The sequence below is a fragment of the Balaenoptera borealis genome (assembly GCF_965194805.1).
Source record: "Balaenoptera borealis genome assembly, chromosome: 1".
Classification (NCBI taxonomy): Eukaryota; Metazoa; Chordata; class Mammalia; order Artiodactyla; family Balaenopteridae; genus Balaenoptera; species Balaenoptera borealis.
In genome coordinates this window covers 162560793-162576859 of record NC_138860.1, presented here as the reverse complement: position 1 = coordinate 162576859, position 16067 = coordinate 162560793, and the positions used below count along the sequence as shown (strand labels likewise).

The following is a 16067-nucleotide window of genomic DNA, read 5'->3' as shown; positions in this document are numbered from 1 at the left end:
AGAGCCCGGGTATCTGCAGAGAAAGTTTTGACAGGCCCAGAGTCTCGGTGGACCGCATTTCCCTAACTGCTGTAGGTGCCCCTTAGTGGAAGCCAGGGATGCGTGGCCTTGGGAGGCCCCTGCTTTGATCTTTAACATCCAGTTCTGGGATTTTGCTTTGTGTGGCAGTTGTGCTTTCCACAGACATGGAGATTTTCCCAGAAACTACATAGGCAGCACTTTCTCCTATTTTATTCAGCTGGGGCCCTTGTGACTGGGCCTTTAGTTTCTTTTCATCTGAAGGAGAGAAAACTTAAGCCCTTCTGACCGAGTCCAGCATACTTGCTTATGGCAGCTACTCAGTGAAGGGAAACTAATGAAGAAGCTGTAAAACGCTTTTTTTTTTTTTTTTTTTCCTCGTGCCATTAGAGTTCTGCTTGGGAATGCAGCAGAGAGAGAGAGAGGGAGGGAGGGAGAGAGAGGTAAAATGCTGAAATGGACCTGCTTGGGAGTTCTACTTGTTCCCTTCTGCATCAGCTCCTGTAAGCTGTCCAGGTTTTCCTGCCTGCAGCAAGTTTTCTGTCACCCCCCTGTGGTCTTTCTTTTAAGAAATGTGGTTCATTTCAGAGCACAAAGAGGTTAGATTGTGCTGCTGAACTTCATTGAAAAAAAAATGCTGCTAAGTGGATGGTTTCATTAAGTTTCCTTTGCAGGCTTTTGAGCAACTCTGCATTCTTCAGACGGAGGACCCTCTGGGCCTGTGTTGGCTGTTACAGCTTTAAAAACCAGCAGAATTAAAACAAAAATAGGTGAAGAAATCCCAGTACCTCAGTGAATCATATTGCTGGTGGCCTCCAGCTGAAAGGAAGTTGAACTGCTGCCTTATGAAACTAGGAAAGAAGGGGGAAGTAGAACGTATTCCAGGAGCGGCTCCTGTGTCCAGTCCTTTTAGCTGTCTCTCTCAGTTTGGCCTTCCTCTGAAGGACTTTGATCAGGTGTATAGGAATTTGGTCCTTCGCAGACACAGATCTCTCTCTTGAGGGGAAGAATGAGTCAAAAATGGTTGGCCAGAGTAAATTAACTTGAACTGTATGAGACTGTTGTGCAGTCCGCTTTATGATAGGTGTAGAAGAATTTCTCTTCCCCCCACTGCACCATTCTTACTGGGATGTCAGGGTGGATTAGCACCCTGGCCTTTTGTTACTTTGCTGTGTGGAATTCCTGCATTTTCCAGACTTTGAAATCCCCTTACTACCTTATTGGAGAACTGTTTGCCTAAGCTGGAATCAATAGAGTGAGCAGGGGAGGTAGTTTGTGAGGTTAAAGCCAGGAATTAGATTTGGAGAGACTTGGGGAAAGAGATATTGACGATGATGGGGTCCTAGACACTCACTGTTCGGCCACTAAATTACTTGGATCTCTCTTTCTGCTGCTATTAATTTGTAGTCACCTCATTCTACAAATGACATAGGATTTTTGTATTCTGAAGGAGAGCTAAAGTTTTCAGCTGCATCAACTGCCCTGGAAGGGACAAAGATGAGAAGGGAGGTGATGCATTTGCATTGTGAAGGGAGTAAAGCAGTATGTATTGCAGCTGTATTAAGGATGGTTGTCAAGCATTGGTTTTCCAGAATTGTGCTTGGCAACCGTTTCCCTGTATGTTGGTCATGAGCCTGGTTTTGGCAGGATTAGATGATTTAGCATGGACATAAACACTCTGTTTCATTTCCTAAATATCCCAAAGCCTCTTTCAGAGCCTGACTGGCCAGCAAACAGGAGGTATTAGGTAATAACTCTGGATCCTAACATTTCAGAGTGGGCAGCTCCCCGACAGATTCAGGGTAGGTTCTTCATTCTTCCAGTCCTCCAACGAACGGTTATTATATATCTGTTAGAGATAACACAGCGTTAGCCACTGGAGATGCCAGAATTATGAATGATATCTGGATCCTGCCCTTGGTTATTCAATCTAGCACGGGAAAGATATATGCAAAATGTGATAAATGCTAGAACAGAGGTGTGGATAAAGTACTATGGAAGCAAGAGGAGGGATGAATATCCTACTTGGGGTTCACTGGGAGATTTGACAAAAGTGGTGACACTTGAGAGAACCTTTAGGGATGAATGGGATTTAGACTGATGGAGGGCGGTAGGGAGGGGAGAAGGCAGAGGGAATAAATAACACGTGCAAAGGCATGAAGGGATGAACGGTTCGAGGAACAGGAGTAGTTGGATCCGACTGAAGGGCTAGAGTTTTGTGGGAGCAGATGATACTGTAAAGAATTCAGAGTCCAGCTTGTAAAGGTTCTTTTGTGGCTTTATTCCTTAGGCACTGGGGGAGTCAGTCATTGAAAGTTAAAAAAAAAAAAAAAAAGCAGCCATTCGTGTGCCAATTTTATTACTTCATAATAGAGGACATACCTGTTCAGTGATTGGAAATATTTACATTGCTATCTGGAGCACCCTTTTCCTTATACCAAAGTGCTTATGAAGCTTGTAATCAGATGGTTGCTTGGTAAACATGAAAACAAAGAAAAGAGGAATGTTTCATCCAGATGGTGATATGGGCCCATCACAAAGTTCTCCTCTCTGTAGTCTGAGGTCCCTGTGAACACCAACGGAAACTAAGAAACAACAGTAGTCGAAGAAGTAGGAGAACCAGGATCTGATTCTTTTCTTAGTGTAGAGTCAAACTCTATTCTAGGCCACATATGGACAGAGTTTTAGGTTTTAGGGAGGAGGTTTAAAAACAAACACAATCTGGATTCGAGGTGGTTGGTTAAGCAGCAAGGGTAATATGTAAGTTGGTTCAGGAGGAATTATACTTTCTGTTTTCACAAAGCCCTAAAGACTGAAAAGCCTTTACATGCCAGGCTGGACTAGGAATAAAAGAGAACATTCACATTTCAACGTTGGTAACATGGACTATCTGGTACTTAAAAACTTCAGAGTTCTCACTAGGTACCATGGGTTATATGAAGCTAATTAGGACTGATTTTTGTTTATCATATCACAGAAAAGAACTTAACAAAACTTACTGCACAGACAGTTAGGAGTGAAGGGTCTACCTACTATTTAATATGTAAAACCAGCAAGGCAGCATGATATAGTAGAAAGAGACAAGGCTTTGAATTTCTTCAGTCCTAATTTTGCCACTTAACTTCTGCTGTGTGACCTTGGAAAAGTTGCTTAACTTCTGATCTTTGTGTTTCTCGTCTGTTAAAATGGGGATGATAATACTAACTCCTTGGGATTCATGAGAATATAAACGAGCTATTGGCACATATTAGGCCCTTAATGTTTAGAAAAACCTTCATGTATATAGTACCTTGTATTTTACAGAGCAGCTTCATATTCTTTATCTTATTTGATCTCCATAATATCCTGTAAGGAAAGTGTTATACACCTGGGCAAATTTAGGCAGAGACTTAAATTATTGTCCAAGAGCCAGAGGATCCAGGCTTCTAGATGAAGGTTTCATACTGTATTATAGAAGGAAATTTAAAAATCAGAGCAGTGACTTGGTTGATTGTGACAATGCTTTAGTTGTTAGTATCACTGTATGTTAGTATCATTATTGTTAACAGTTTTTAGCCTCTGAACTACAGTCACACACCTTATGTGGCTTACTGGATCTCTGAACTGTGAAGGATTTCTTTTATTATGGGAGAGGTTTCATGATATATAAATCACTTTGAAATTTTTATACAAAAGCAGTGTAGTGCAAAGTGATAAAGTTTTGTTAACACAGTGGTTGGAAAATACAGGCTTAGGATTTGGTATTGTTTATCCAAGCGATACTCTGAAGCAACCTCTTGGTTAAATGTACACCCAGTTTTTAAGTTCCTTTTTAGAACACAGCCCATGAATTGGAGTGGATAGCTTCTAGACAGAACAATAGACTAATTGCTACTTTTGGACATGAACACTGTTAATTCAGAAAGTGAGTCAAGTCCGTCTGCTGGGAAATCACAAGCTTTGGCCACGTTCATGCTGTTGAAATCATAAAATGTGTGCGTGTGCTAACAGTGCTTATGAGAGCTACTGCTTGCTTGCTTGCTTGCTTGGCAGGTGACATCATGCACACCAGGGAAATGCATCAGCTGAGGCCTTATTGTCCTGGTACTTTTCAGTGCCAATTTCAGGTTTTACAGATCACAGTAGAGAGAATACTTCAGAGTGCACATCTGGGAACAGGATCAAAGTCACAAGTGAACAATTATGGGTTGCACAATGAGTTGGTAGTGTTTTTTTCTCAGTGATCTTGAAAACACTCAGGCCCTCCTTTTACTAAGTAAGGTTGGCCCTTTCAGCTTCTGGTAATTATTATATGTTGAGCCACGTTGCAGCTAGGTTGTGTGGTGCGCTAAAGCTCCTGTTTTTGCTCTTCACGGTTTTGATTGGAGTTTAAGCCTCTGTTCTCTTGCCTCTGTCAGGGGCATTTACTAATTTCCTGGCCTGTAGGAGCCCTTTCAGGCCCATTGGCTTGGTTTGCAGTATCTAAGAATGTTTATTCCAACTTTTTTTGCTACTTCTAATAAAATATTATTTTTCCTTCCAGAACTCCTCAGTTCCTGGAATAAATTACACTGAATTTCTGATTCTTTGTCTCCAGCTTTTGGGGCCTTCCATAATTTGACTTGTCCTGCATACCTAACTATATCCACTGTGATTGGTTCTCTGCTTCATTTGGGCAGGTCTCAGTAATCCTTCCCCCTGGGTCCTCATACCTGCCTCTGTGTCTTTCTGTTCTCTCTTCCTGGAATGCCCTCTCCCTTTCTCTCTGATTCTTCAAGTCTTATCTCTTTCTTCTTAATTAAAGCTAAGCACAAGCCCTGTGTCCTCCATGCAGCTTTCTTCCATTCCTCTATCAGACATTCATCTCTCCCTTCCCTGATCTCTTAGAATGTCTACCTTATAATTAGTCCTTTAACTATATACTGTTTTGTGTTATTCTTGCATTGCCTCATGTCTGTTAGAATTGTTTCCCTAATGAGGTTTTATACTCTTACATTGTAGGGACTTTTTATACTTCTTTTGCATGTGGTCGATTGGCAGGGAATTTCTCTCAAGAGAAAGGGCAGTCATAGCACTTTCAAGTCATATTTTAAAACAATTTTATTTTCGTATTGTAAAAGTAGTATGTGTTTAATGTAGAAAATGGTAAAAAATACAGGACAGTGTATAGAACTTCAGATAATATGCCTTCCGTCTGTGTGTGTGTGTGTGTGTGTGTGTGTGTGTGTGTGTGTAGGGGGAGTGTGGAGAGGCAAGCCAATTAACAGATAGATGTGCTTTAGCTGGAGAGAATGCAGCTTTCAAGGATAGGCCCTTTTTAGCCAGCCTGGGATCTGATACCTTAGCTTGCTTTTGGCTCCATAAATTTGTGTTACATTGTGAGTCTGCTTTCACTGGGCCCAAACACTTATTTTTCTTTCTCTGTTCAAAACTGCTTTCTTCTGCATGACCATGTGTCAGTCATCAGGGATGTATGCCTGTTATCAAGAATGATTTGGGTTGTTGCCTAGGACAAGTTAATTAATTGGTCAGTCAGCATCTTTCTTTTGGGCAAGGGCTTTGCCAGCTGTATTGCTGGCTTCCCTCTTACCATAGCAAATTTCTCTCATCATTTTTACTCAGAAATGTAAACACAGTTCCTTTGTGTCGATGAAAAGAACAAGCTTGCTTGAAGTGTCTTTTGGAGTTCAGATGGTTTCAACCCGCAGGAGCATGTTGGATTGAGATATATAGGAAGGGATTTTTTTTTTGGCTGTGTTTTCCAGTTGGTCACCAACAATGAATAAGCTCACTGTGTACACTGTATTCTACCAGTAGCTATAAGCAGACACTGTGTTGGGGAGTGTGTTAGCGGGGAGGTGGGGGGCACTTAGGGGCATTGAAAAAATATTAAGATTAGGGGTGGAGGGAAAGAAGGTCCTGTGAATGTTCATACGGGGAGCCTGAGTTTTATGCAATGGACAGGATTAACGTAGTGGCTGTGTAAGTGACGGATGAGAGCGGAGACTGACTCTCTAGGAGGTCAGTGTTGTAATTGAGTCAAGAGGTTAGATTAAGGGATATTAAAGAGGGAGGGGCATATTTGAGAGACATTTTGGGCAGGTACAGGGACTTAAGTTCAGATACTATACTAACATTGCTAACTCTTTCTAGAAGATTTTGCCTTAAAAAAAAGAATTAACTACCCCTCATGCCAGGGCTATTCCAAAACAAAGTCTTCTTTCTTGTATAAAAATCTTCTTTTAAACATTTTACTCCATTCTGAACTTGTTAGATAGGACTGTACCTTTGAATCTATGACTTGAGGTTGTGTTTCTTGGTCTTTACTTCTCATTTAAACTAACAATGCTGAGTGCCTCAGAATACCTATTCTACCCATTCTCTGGATAACCTTCATTGTATGCTTCCAGGAATACCTGCCAAGAATTGCATAAGAAATCCTCTTCAATCCCTTCTAAAATCTTCCATTATATCTTGAAGTGCTAATCTCCCAGGGTGTTAGGGGGCTTGTTTGGAGGATCCATTCATTCATTTAATTAGTAATCATTTATTGAATGTGTCTACTCTGAACCAGGCATTAGGCAAGGTGCTGAAGGAACAAAGATATTGTCCTTGCATCTCTATGACCTTACAGTTTAGCAGGGAAAACATATTGGTAAACTGACAATTACTGTCCATTGTAGGGAGTGCTATTGAACAGATGAGTCTGGTGCCATGGTAGTGAAGAGTAGTACCCATGACAGCCAGGGTGAGAAAGGGCCAGGGAAGACATCCAAGAGGAAATGACTGAGCTGTCACCTAAAGAATTCAGAACTCTGGGCAGAAAGTTCAGGTAAAGGGCATTCTGGGCAGCATGAACAGAAGTAGGGATGAGAGAGCCTTAGGAGAGGAAATATGGGATCTTAGTAAGGTTGGAGTGCAGGATGTGAGGGAAGGAGAAATGAGATGAGGTAGGAAAAGTAGGCAGAGCTAGAATGTTGACTGGCTGTGTATATCATACTGCAGAGTTTAGACTTCATCCTACAGGCTTTTGGGAGCCATTGAAGGATGTTAGGCAAGGAAGACTAGGGTTGGATTTACAGTTTAGAAATATCCCTGCTTTGGTAGAGTCGTGAAGGAGGATTGGAGAGGGGCAAGGCTAGTGACAGACCAGTTAGGAGGCTGTTACAGTAATTTAGGAGTGATTAGAGTGTAAACTAAGGTTGTGGACCTAGTAATGTAAAGTGGACAAATCAAGAAACGTTAAGGGGTAAAATCCATGTATTTATTTATTTATTTTTTTGGCTGCATTGGGTCTTTGTTGCTGTGCACGGGCTTTCTCTAGTTGCGGCGAGCGGGGGCTACTCTTCGTTGCGGTGTGCAGGCTTCTCATTGAGGTGGCTTCTCTTGTTGCAGAACACAGGCTCTAGGCGCGTGGGCTTCAGTAGTTGTGGCTCACGGGCTCTAGAGTGCAGGCTCAGTAGTTGTGGCGCACGGGCTTAGTTGCTCCGCGGCATGTGGGATCTTTCCGGACCAGGGCTCGAACCCGTGTCCCCTGCATTGGCAGGTGGATTCTTAACCACTGCGCCACCAGGGAAGCCCCCATGTATTTTGATGCCTATAATTGAATGTGGCATATGAGGGGAGAGGGAAGAACCTAGGATTACTTGCAGGTTTCTGCGTGGGTGGGTGGTGTCATTAACTAAAATTGGGAGTATAAGGAGAGGAAGGTTATTTGCAGTGACATGGTGGCAGTGCTGGTGCAGGGGATGGTACTGAGTTCAGCTTTGGTTGCGTTGAGGTTGAGGTTTCTGTGGGATGCTGGCAGAGGTGCCCTGCAGTAGGTGGTTGTATACAATGTGGAGCTCAGGAGAGCTATAGATGGGGCAGCTGTCAGCTTCTGGAATCAGAGCCACAGGAGTGGATGGACCAGGAGATTGCTGAGCAGGTGTGTGTACAGTGAGAAGAGGTTTGAGACAGAAAAACTCTGGGGAACTCCAAAGGGAGGGTGGTTTGGGGAACAGAGGAAGGGGATCCTGTGAAGGAAACTGTCCACCGAAAGGGAGTGGCCAGAGATGTAGGAGGAAGAGGAGAGAAGTGAGTTCTAGAAGGAAGGTTTGCCATACATTGTCAGATTATATAGAGGTCAAGCGAGGTAAGGGCTGCAGGCTCTGATAGAAAGGTCACCTATCCTGGAGCATTTTCAGTGGCAATGTGGGAAGTGCAGTCCAGAAAGCAGTGGGCTGGGGAGTGAATGAGAGGTGCGTTTTGAAACCTAGACTTTGATGGAACAGAGAGGAGGAAGGCATGACTATGTAGAGGGGGATGCAGGGTAGAGGGCGTTTTGTTTGTTAATTGTAACGCAAAAGAGACTTCAGCGTGTTTAAGTGCTGTTAGGGAAGAGTCAGCAGAGGAAAGAATAAAATTCAAGGGAGGGAGAGAATAATGGATGAGAGCATGGGATCTGGAGTCAAAAGAGGAATGTGTCTGATGAGAAAGATAAGAGGGAGGAAGGCAAGAATGCAGGTGGTCAAGTTGGTTGATTAGAGGCGAGGGAATTTCCCCTGATGGCTCCGGTTCTCTCTAAAAGTAGGGGGGTGAAGTTATCTGCCGAGAGTAGGGGCTGTGTGTGTGCGCGCGAGTGCAGGGGTGCATTCGTTCGTTCTTTCCCTCTAGCCCCCGAAGCACTCAACAACCTGAGTGTAGATACTGAGAAAGCAGACAGGTGGATTGATCCAGGATCCAAGTTTTCCAGTGTAGGTTTGATGGAAGAACAAGGGGTCCTTACAGAATAAGGTGTCTTTCTAAAAAAAAAAAAAAGTAACATCTGCTTTGTTATACATTGTATTCTCTGGCTGACTTGTATTTTGTGCCCCCAGCAAAATTGTAAGCTCTTTCAGGGCAGGAACCATATATGTATCTTTTGTATTCTTTTATATCATTTACTAAAGTGCATGTCAGAAATTGATTTTTCTCTATTTGTTGACTTAATCTGACTTTTGTGGTCAGGGGCATCTTGACTCTTGACATAGAGGCTTTTCTCACTTGTGGTCTTTAATCCTCATCTCACTGTCTGATATGGAGAGTGGCTTAGCATTGGCATACACCTCAGGGGCTAGCTTCACTTACTCTCCCCAGGGCAGTTGAGTTTAGGAATGTTTGTGCTTTCCATGAAGACTGCAGGATTAGTATTCCCTATTCTATTTGGACCAGGCTTGTGAAGATCAGGTTCTTTGCAAGACTAGACAGAGTGGCTGTTGTGGAGGTTGCAGCCTCCTTTTTGTTTATTTTGGCAGGCGGACAGCGAATGGGGTCGATTTGTTTGCCTGACTCAGAACCTTCCCTGCCTTACCTTAGCAGGTTCAATATAATCACTGCTTTTCAAATCATGATAGTGTCCTTCAGAGCTTATCTGACCTTTATATCTACAAAGCGTATTAGTTACCCTTTCCTTTGTCCTCTACTTGCTTGGGTTCTTCACCTTTCGTCTACTATAGAGGAAATTTCCTAGTGTATTAGGTTACCTTAAGAATTGACTTAGGTCTTACTCCTTTGACCCACTCTACCTGCTTTAGTTGTTAACTGGTATGTTCTCCACATTGTGACTTGTTTTCTGCTCTTTTTTTTTGTAAATTTGGACTCTGTGTTGGGTAAACTTGATTTGAGTCACCCCTGGGAGTGGCAGGTGTGTCTCCACTAATTTGGAGAATCTTTGATCTCATTTCTGTCTCTGGTTTGGCTGATCTGGTACAATTTCTCTCTAAGTCCTGCAAGAGTTGTGTGTGTATGCTTGCTTGTCCCTTGCCTCCGGTTTCACAAAGTGCAGTGGACGGTCTACTCCAGGGGAGGCTACTTTGCATGTATGGACGCCCTCTACTATCCTTGTCATCACCATCAGCAAAAATGCCTCTGTTAAGAGCCTCTTTGAATGTAGTACAGTATCTAACACTGAATAAGTAGAGTTCATAAACCCTCTGTCTGCCCCCGGGAGTTAAAGTATACAACAGATGTGACAAATGACAAAGGACAATAAAGAATGTATAAGCAGTTGAACAAATAATAAATAGATGGTTGCTCCTCATGCAGCTATCATCTTCCCCGTAGAAGGTTTCCTAAAAAGTGACTTCGTCCAGAGGGAAAGGGGTTTGACAGAGTCAAGCTTACCTTCTGTTCCAACCAGAGTGACAGGGAGCTCCCATCCATGGCCCTTCGGTGCCAGACAGTTCCTTTCAATGTCCTTTCTAGTCGTGCAAGACCTTATTGCCCTGTTCCCTCTCCATACAGCTGGGTCAGGATCCTAATGGGGCCCTCACTCTCCGTGACCTGTGGCTGGAGTGGTAGGCAGGAGAACACCCGGAAGGCCTGGGTCCTCTGTGCAATTGTAACGTGAGGAAATTCATCCCAGACCTACTGCAAATGCTCGTGTGCACACAAACACCAGAAATGAGCCATGCGGTTAGAGTTGGGTTGGAAAGAAGCTGGTCTGGCCTGGTTTGGGGCGCCTCTGGGGATGAGAATGTAGGACCCACCCCAGCCTCTGTTGGTTAGTTTCCCAAACGGAGAACAGGAACCAGACTACTTCAGGTGGGGTGCTTTGAGATCCTCACCTCTCCCAGAGGACTGATTCATTGTTTTTATTGTTATTATTTTTAATTAGTATAATAACACTATTCATGTAGTACTGCCTTTATTAGGAAGAATGGGCGTCTGTGAGGGGCTGGAATTTCCCTCCACCTTCCCTGTGGAAGACAAAGCTAGAGGGAGCATTAGATTCCCATTGCTCAGGCCTCCTCAGCCTTTGGGCGGCTCCTGGGAAGGGCTGAGGCGGTGGAGGCCCTAGCATGAATATGCCACTGAGAAGGGATGAGAGGCAGGAGCTGATGTAGCTGTGGCACAGTTGGTGTGTTAATAAGAGACGATCGGTGTGGGGGGCACTACTAAGGGGGCTAATAGAGGCAGCGTATAATCTTCGTGGCTGTCGTTAGCTGCTTCCCTTTGCCTTTGTCTAAAAGCAGAGCCAAAACCCCTGCATTCTTTCCTCCTCTACCTCCTCCTGTTGATTACGTCTCATTTTCTGGCTTGTAAAGATGTATAATACCTTCAACAAATAGGCTTGTGACGATATGGAAAGTTGAGTAAATACAAGCTCCAGAGATTAGAAAGCTGAGTGGGGATGGATTTTTTTTTTTTTTTTTTTTTTTTGGCTGCGTTGGGTCTTTGTTGCTGCACGTGGGCTTTCTCTAGTAGTGGCGAGCGGGGGCTTCTCTTCGTCATGGTTGCAGGCTTCTCATTGCGGTGGCTTCTCTTTGTTGCAGAGCACGGGCTCTGGGCGTGCGAGCTTCAGTAGTTGTGGCTCGCGGGCTCTAGAGTGTAGGTTCAGTAGTTTTGGCTCACGGACTTAGTTGCTCCGCGGGATGTGGGATCTTCCTGGACCAGGGATCGAACCCCTGTCCCCTGCATTGGCAGGCGGATTCTTAACCACTGTGCCACCAGGGAAGTCCTGGGGATTTGATTATTGTGTTTAAGTATAACAAGTGTTTTTCTTGCAATTCATCACAAACCAAAATTGCCTGGTAGCATTTCTTGTTTTTTTTTGTTACTTAACTTTTTGTGTATATTTGTCTGAACTTTCCAACCTAATTGTGATCTTGTTCAGGGTGTAGATTGTGTCAAATGAGATGCATATGATGTACTTCACAAACTGAACCACTTTGCAGATGGTGGTGGTGGTCATATTTCTTTGTTTTTCCGGCAGCTTCCAGCACCCGTCCCACGGACATCTCAAAGTTGATACATCCCAAATGGGCATCACTGTCCTCCTCCCTACTCCCAGACCTGCTTCTCTTCCTGGGTCCCCCAGCTCAGTGAATGCCTTCCTCACCCATCCAGTTGTCCAAGCCAGGAACCTGGGCTTCATGCAAGTTCCTCCCTCTCCTTCATCCTGCCCAGGGGGCCAGTCTGTCAGCAAGTCCTGTGGATTCCATCTCCTACAACTCTCTCCACCTGTCATCTCCTCCAGCCCCACTGCTAATAGATGAGTTCAGGGCCTTATCTCTTACTGGGACTGCTGTGATTGCTCCTAACTGCTCCGACGTCACTCTTTCTTCCAAACTCCTACCTGAAAAAAAACTTTCAAAAGTGCAAAACTAATTACATTTGGTAGTATGTTAATAAGAGAAGATAGTGTGGGGGCAGTTTTAAGGGAGCTAATAAGGCAGGAAATATTTGTTGCTGTTATTAGCTGTTTCCCTTTGTTTACATATTTGTCTGAGAGCAGAGCTGAAGCTCCTGCATTCTTTTGTTTATTAACTCTTGTATTCCTAACACCCAGAAGAGTGCCTGGTCTATAGCAGGTGCTCAGTAAATATTTGTTGAATGAGTGAACTGGAAATGATCAGTTCAGCTCACTCCTGTTCCTTGGAAGGAAATGAAATGAGGCATGGAAAGGTGTAACTTGCTCAAGGTCATGTACCAATTGGTGCTACAGCCGGATATCACTAGGTGAGTGGTGTTTTTTTTATGAAACCATGCTTAATCACAGTTCCTTTGTGTGATTTGATACTGATGTGCATTATCAGCTTAACTGTATATCCCTGTGAGCAGGGGTGGGGAGAGGAAACTAACATGTATTAAGGCCTTACTAAATGCCAGGTGCTTTATCTCATTTAATCATCACAAATAGCATCCTATGACAGTCCAATGACATTGGTAGGTATTACAGACGAGGAAACCAAAGCTTAAGGAACCTAAATAAGTTCCCTGAGGATCACACAGCTGGTAAGTGACTGCACTGGGTTTTGCACCCAGGCCTGCTGAACTCCACTGGCCCTCTTACCTTAAGGGGCAGTATAAATTTTGATTTTGTAGTCTAAGTTGCTTTAAGATTTTCAGGTCAGACTACTCTTGAAAATGGTCTGATGTGAACTGCTCAAACAGAGTTGCAGTACTGTTTACCTTAAGACAACCCCATGGAACAGTGGGGTCGTGGTAATAAAGAGGAGTCTGCAGGCTCTTGAGTCAAAAAACAATCCTGTGCTCTGGGTAGTGCTGTATCCCTCCATTCAGTTATATCATGTATAACTGAATTTCACAGTTGTTTTCTATCCTAGGCATCCAGGACCACTATAGAAAGGCTCGTGCAGTGCAGCACTTCTGAGTATGTTTGGTAGAGCTAGTAAACACTAAGAGCACAAAGACAATGCCTAAAATGTAGGACAGGTAGAGCAGGAGAGGACCGAGCCTGATTGAAACTAGCTGTTTCTGTAGTAAGTAGGCAGACCGTAATTACCTGTGTTGCTCAGAGACCTGAGCTGAGAGTGGGGGTGGGGAGAGGTCACACCCATTATCTTTGGAGAAATGATGGGAGTAAATAATCCTTAGTTTCCAGTATACTCCAGAAACTTTTGCTCACTGTTCAGAGTCACAGTAGTCATGTGGACTTTGAGGTGGCACCTTGTCACCCCGGATCATCCAACCATAAGGTTAACATTTTTTTCGTTAGAGGTCTCCTTAGGTACCGCAGCCGTTCATTTTGAACTCCCAATTAGCTTCTCTCGGTAGCTTTGTGTAGCCTGCCTTAGAAAGGAGAGTGGAGACTGAGCTAAGGGGCCCAGGAGGGGAGAGGAAGGAATAGTGAAGGTGGCAGAGAAACAAAGGCTTAATTAGGAGGTTCCTCTGTCTTTTGGGAGTTAAAATCCTTTTCATTAGCTGATTGCTGAGATGAGGGTGGAGACCCAGGAGGGGGAGGAGGAGGAGTTTGTTGTAATGGAAGCAGAATAGTTAGACACTTGGTGGTGATCCAGGACCAGCAGCATCTTGTAGCACCTGGGAGCTTGTTAGGACTGCAGTGTTAGGCTCCACCCCAGACCTGCTAAATCAGTTTTTATTTTAGCAACATTCCCAGGTGATTCCATGCACATTAAAGTTTGAGCAGCACCGAGTTGGTAATAAAGTGGTTCAGTGTAAGGGGTTTTGGAGTCTGACAAATCTGGGATTGAAATCCAGTTTGGCCATTGAATAGCTGTGTGACCTTGGATGAATTCTTTAACCTCTCAGTGTCTCAGTTTCTTATCTGCAGAATAAGGGAACTCTCTACTTCATAGTGCTGTTGGGGAGAGTAAATGAAATATTGGTTCTTTCTGCAATTGATGGAATTGATGCAATTAGATTTAATGAAGTTTAATAATGGCTGTAACATACCAAGTACTGAGCCTGGTACAGAGTAAATAATAAATGTTATTACTAATAACTAAGTTAGGCAAATTTACAGGAACAAAGAGCCTCTTTCTCTTTTTCCTCTCTCTCTTTATCTCTCAATGAGTGCATTTGTCTGCAGTTTTATAAAACTATAGTCAGTGTGTATATACTCTTTGGTGTTTTACTTAGCATTATTTAATAATAGTTGTAGCAGAAGTAGTTAACAAACATAATGCTTATTAATGTGCCAGGCACTATTTTAAGTACTTTATGTATATATTCATTCAGTCCTAAGAGTAACCATGTGAGATAGGTATTACTATCTCCGTTTTTAGATGAGGAAACAGAACAGAGAGGTGAAGTGACTTGCCCAAGATCATGCAGTTGGAAAATTGCAGAGCGAAGATTTGAACTGAGGTAGTCAGATTCTAGCATCCATGCTCTCTATTTTCATGTACTATGTGATGGAATGGAAATCAGGAGACTTGGGTTGGATACCTAATTCTGACACTAACTTATTTGTGACTCTGGTCAGGTCAGTTTACTTCTTTGGGCCCATTGCCTTACTGTAAAAATGGGAGAACTAGATTGGGATTTATAAGGTCTCTTCATTGATTCACTCAACACGTAGTGATTGAAATCAAAAGTTTGGTAGAAAATCATATCTAGGGAATTGGTTCAGAAGTACTTGTTCAAGCAGATTGGTTTAGTTAAAAACAAGGGTTTTGAATCTTGGCTCAGCCACTTTCTGGCTGTATGATGTTGGGCAACTTACTTAACCTTTCTAAGCATTGATTTCCTCACTAGTAATGGGGAGAATAGTTCATACCTTGCAGGGATGTTGTGAAGTTTGAATAAGATAATGTGTATTAGCACCTAACATGTGAGGCACACAGTAGATTCTCAATGTACAGGAGTTCTCTTACCTTCTTTCTTTTCATCCAGCAATGGTTAGGGAAGCAGATATACCAGATTCAAAAGGAGTAAGAATCTATCTTGGTCCTAGTGTCTTTTTCCCATAAGGGTATTTTCATTGTTGGGAGATGAGAATTAGCAGAGAAAAAAGTATACGTATAGTCAGGTCCTGTCATTTATTTTATCTTTTAATTTTTTTTTTTTAATTAATTTATTTATTTATGGCTGTGTTGGGTCTTCGTTTCTGTGCGAGGGCTTTCTCTAGTTGCGGCGAGCGGGGACCACTCTTCATCGCGGTGCGCGGGCCTCTCACTGTCACGGCCTCTCTTGTTGCGGAGCACAGGCTCCAGACGCGCAGGCTCAGTAGTTGTGGCTCACGGGCCCAGTTGCTCCGCGGCATGTGGGATCTTCCCAGACCAGGGCTCGAACCCACGTCTCCTGCATTGGCAGGCGGATTCTCAACCACTGCACCACCAGGGAAACCCTATCTTTTAATTTTTTTAAAAAATATTTATTTATTTATTTGGCTGCACCGGGTCTTAGTTGCGGCGCGCGGGATCTTCGTTGCGGCTTGCAGGATCTTGTAGTTTTAGCATGCAGGCTCTTAGTTGCGGCATGCGGGATCTAGTTCCCTGGCCAGGGATTGAACCCGGGCCCCCTGCATTGGGAGCGTGGAGTCTTTTTTTTTTTTAAACATCTTTATTGGAGTATAATAGCTTTACAGTGTTGTGCTAGTTTCCACTGTATAACAAAGTGAATCAGCTATGTGTATACATATATCCTCATTTCCCCTCCCTCTTGCATCTCCCTCCCACCCTCCCTAACCACCCATCTAGGTGATCACAAAGCACTGAGCTGATCTCCCTGTGCTATGCAGCTGCTTCCCACCAGCCATCCATTTTACATTTGGTAGTGTATATATGTCCATGCCACTCTCTCACTTCGTCCCAGCTTACCCTTCTCCCACCCTGTGTCCTCAA

At 43.5% G+C, this 16067-nt stretch overlaps 1 protein-coding gene across 12 annotated transcripts in view; it reads left to right on the top strand.

Moving 5' to 3' along the window:
• The window catches only part of MACF1 (microtubule actin crosslinking factor 1), a 346247-nt gene that overhangs the window by 15215 nt on the left and 314965 nt on the right, over positions 1-16067 (top strand). The window lies entirely within an intron of this gene.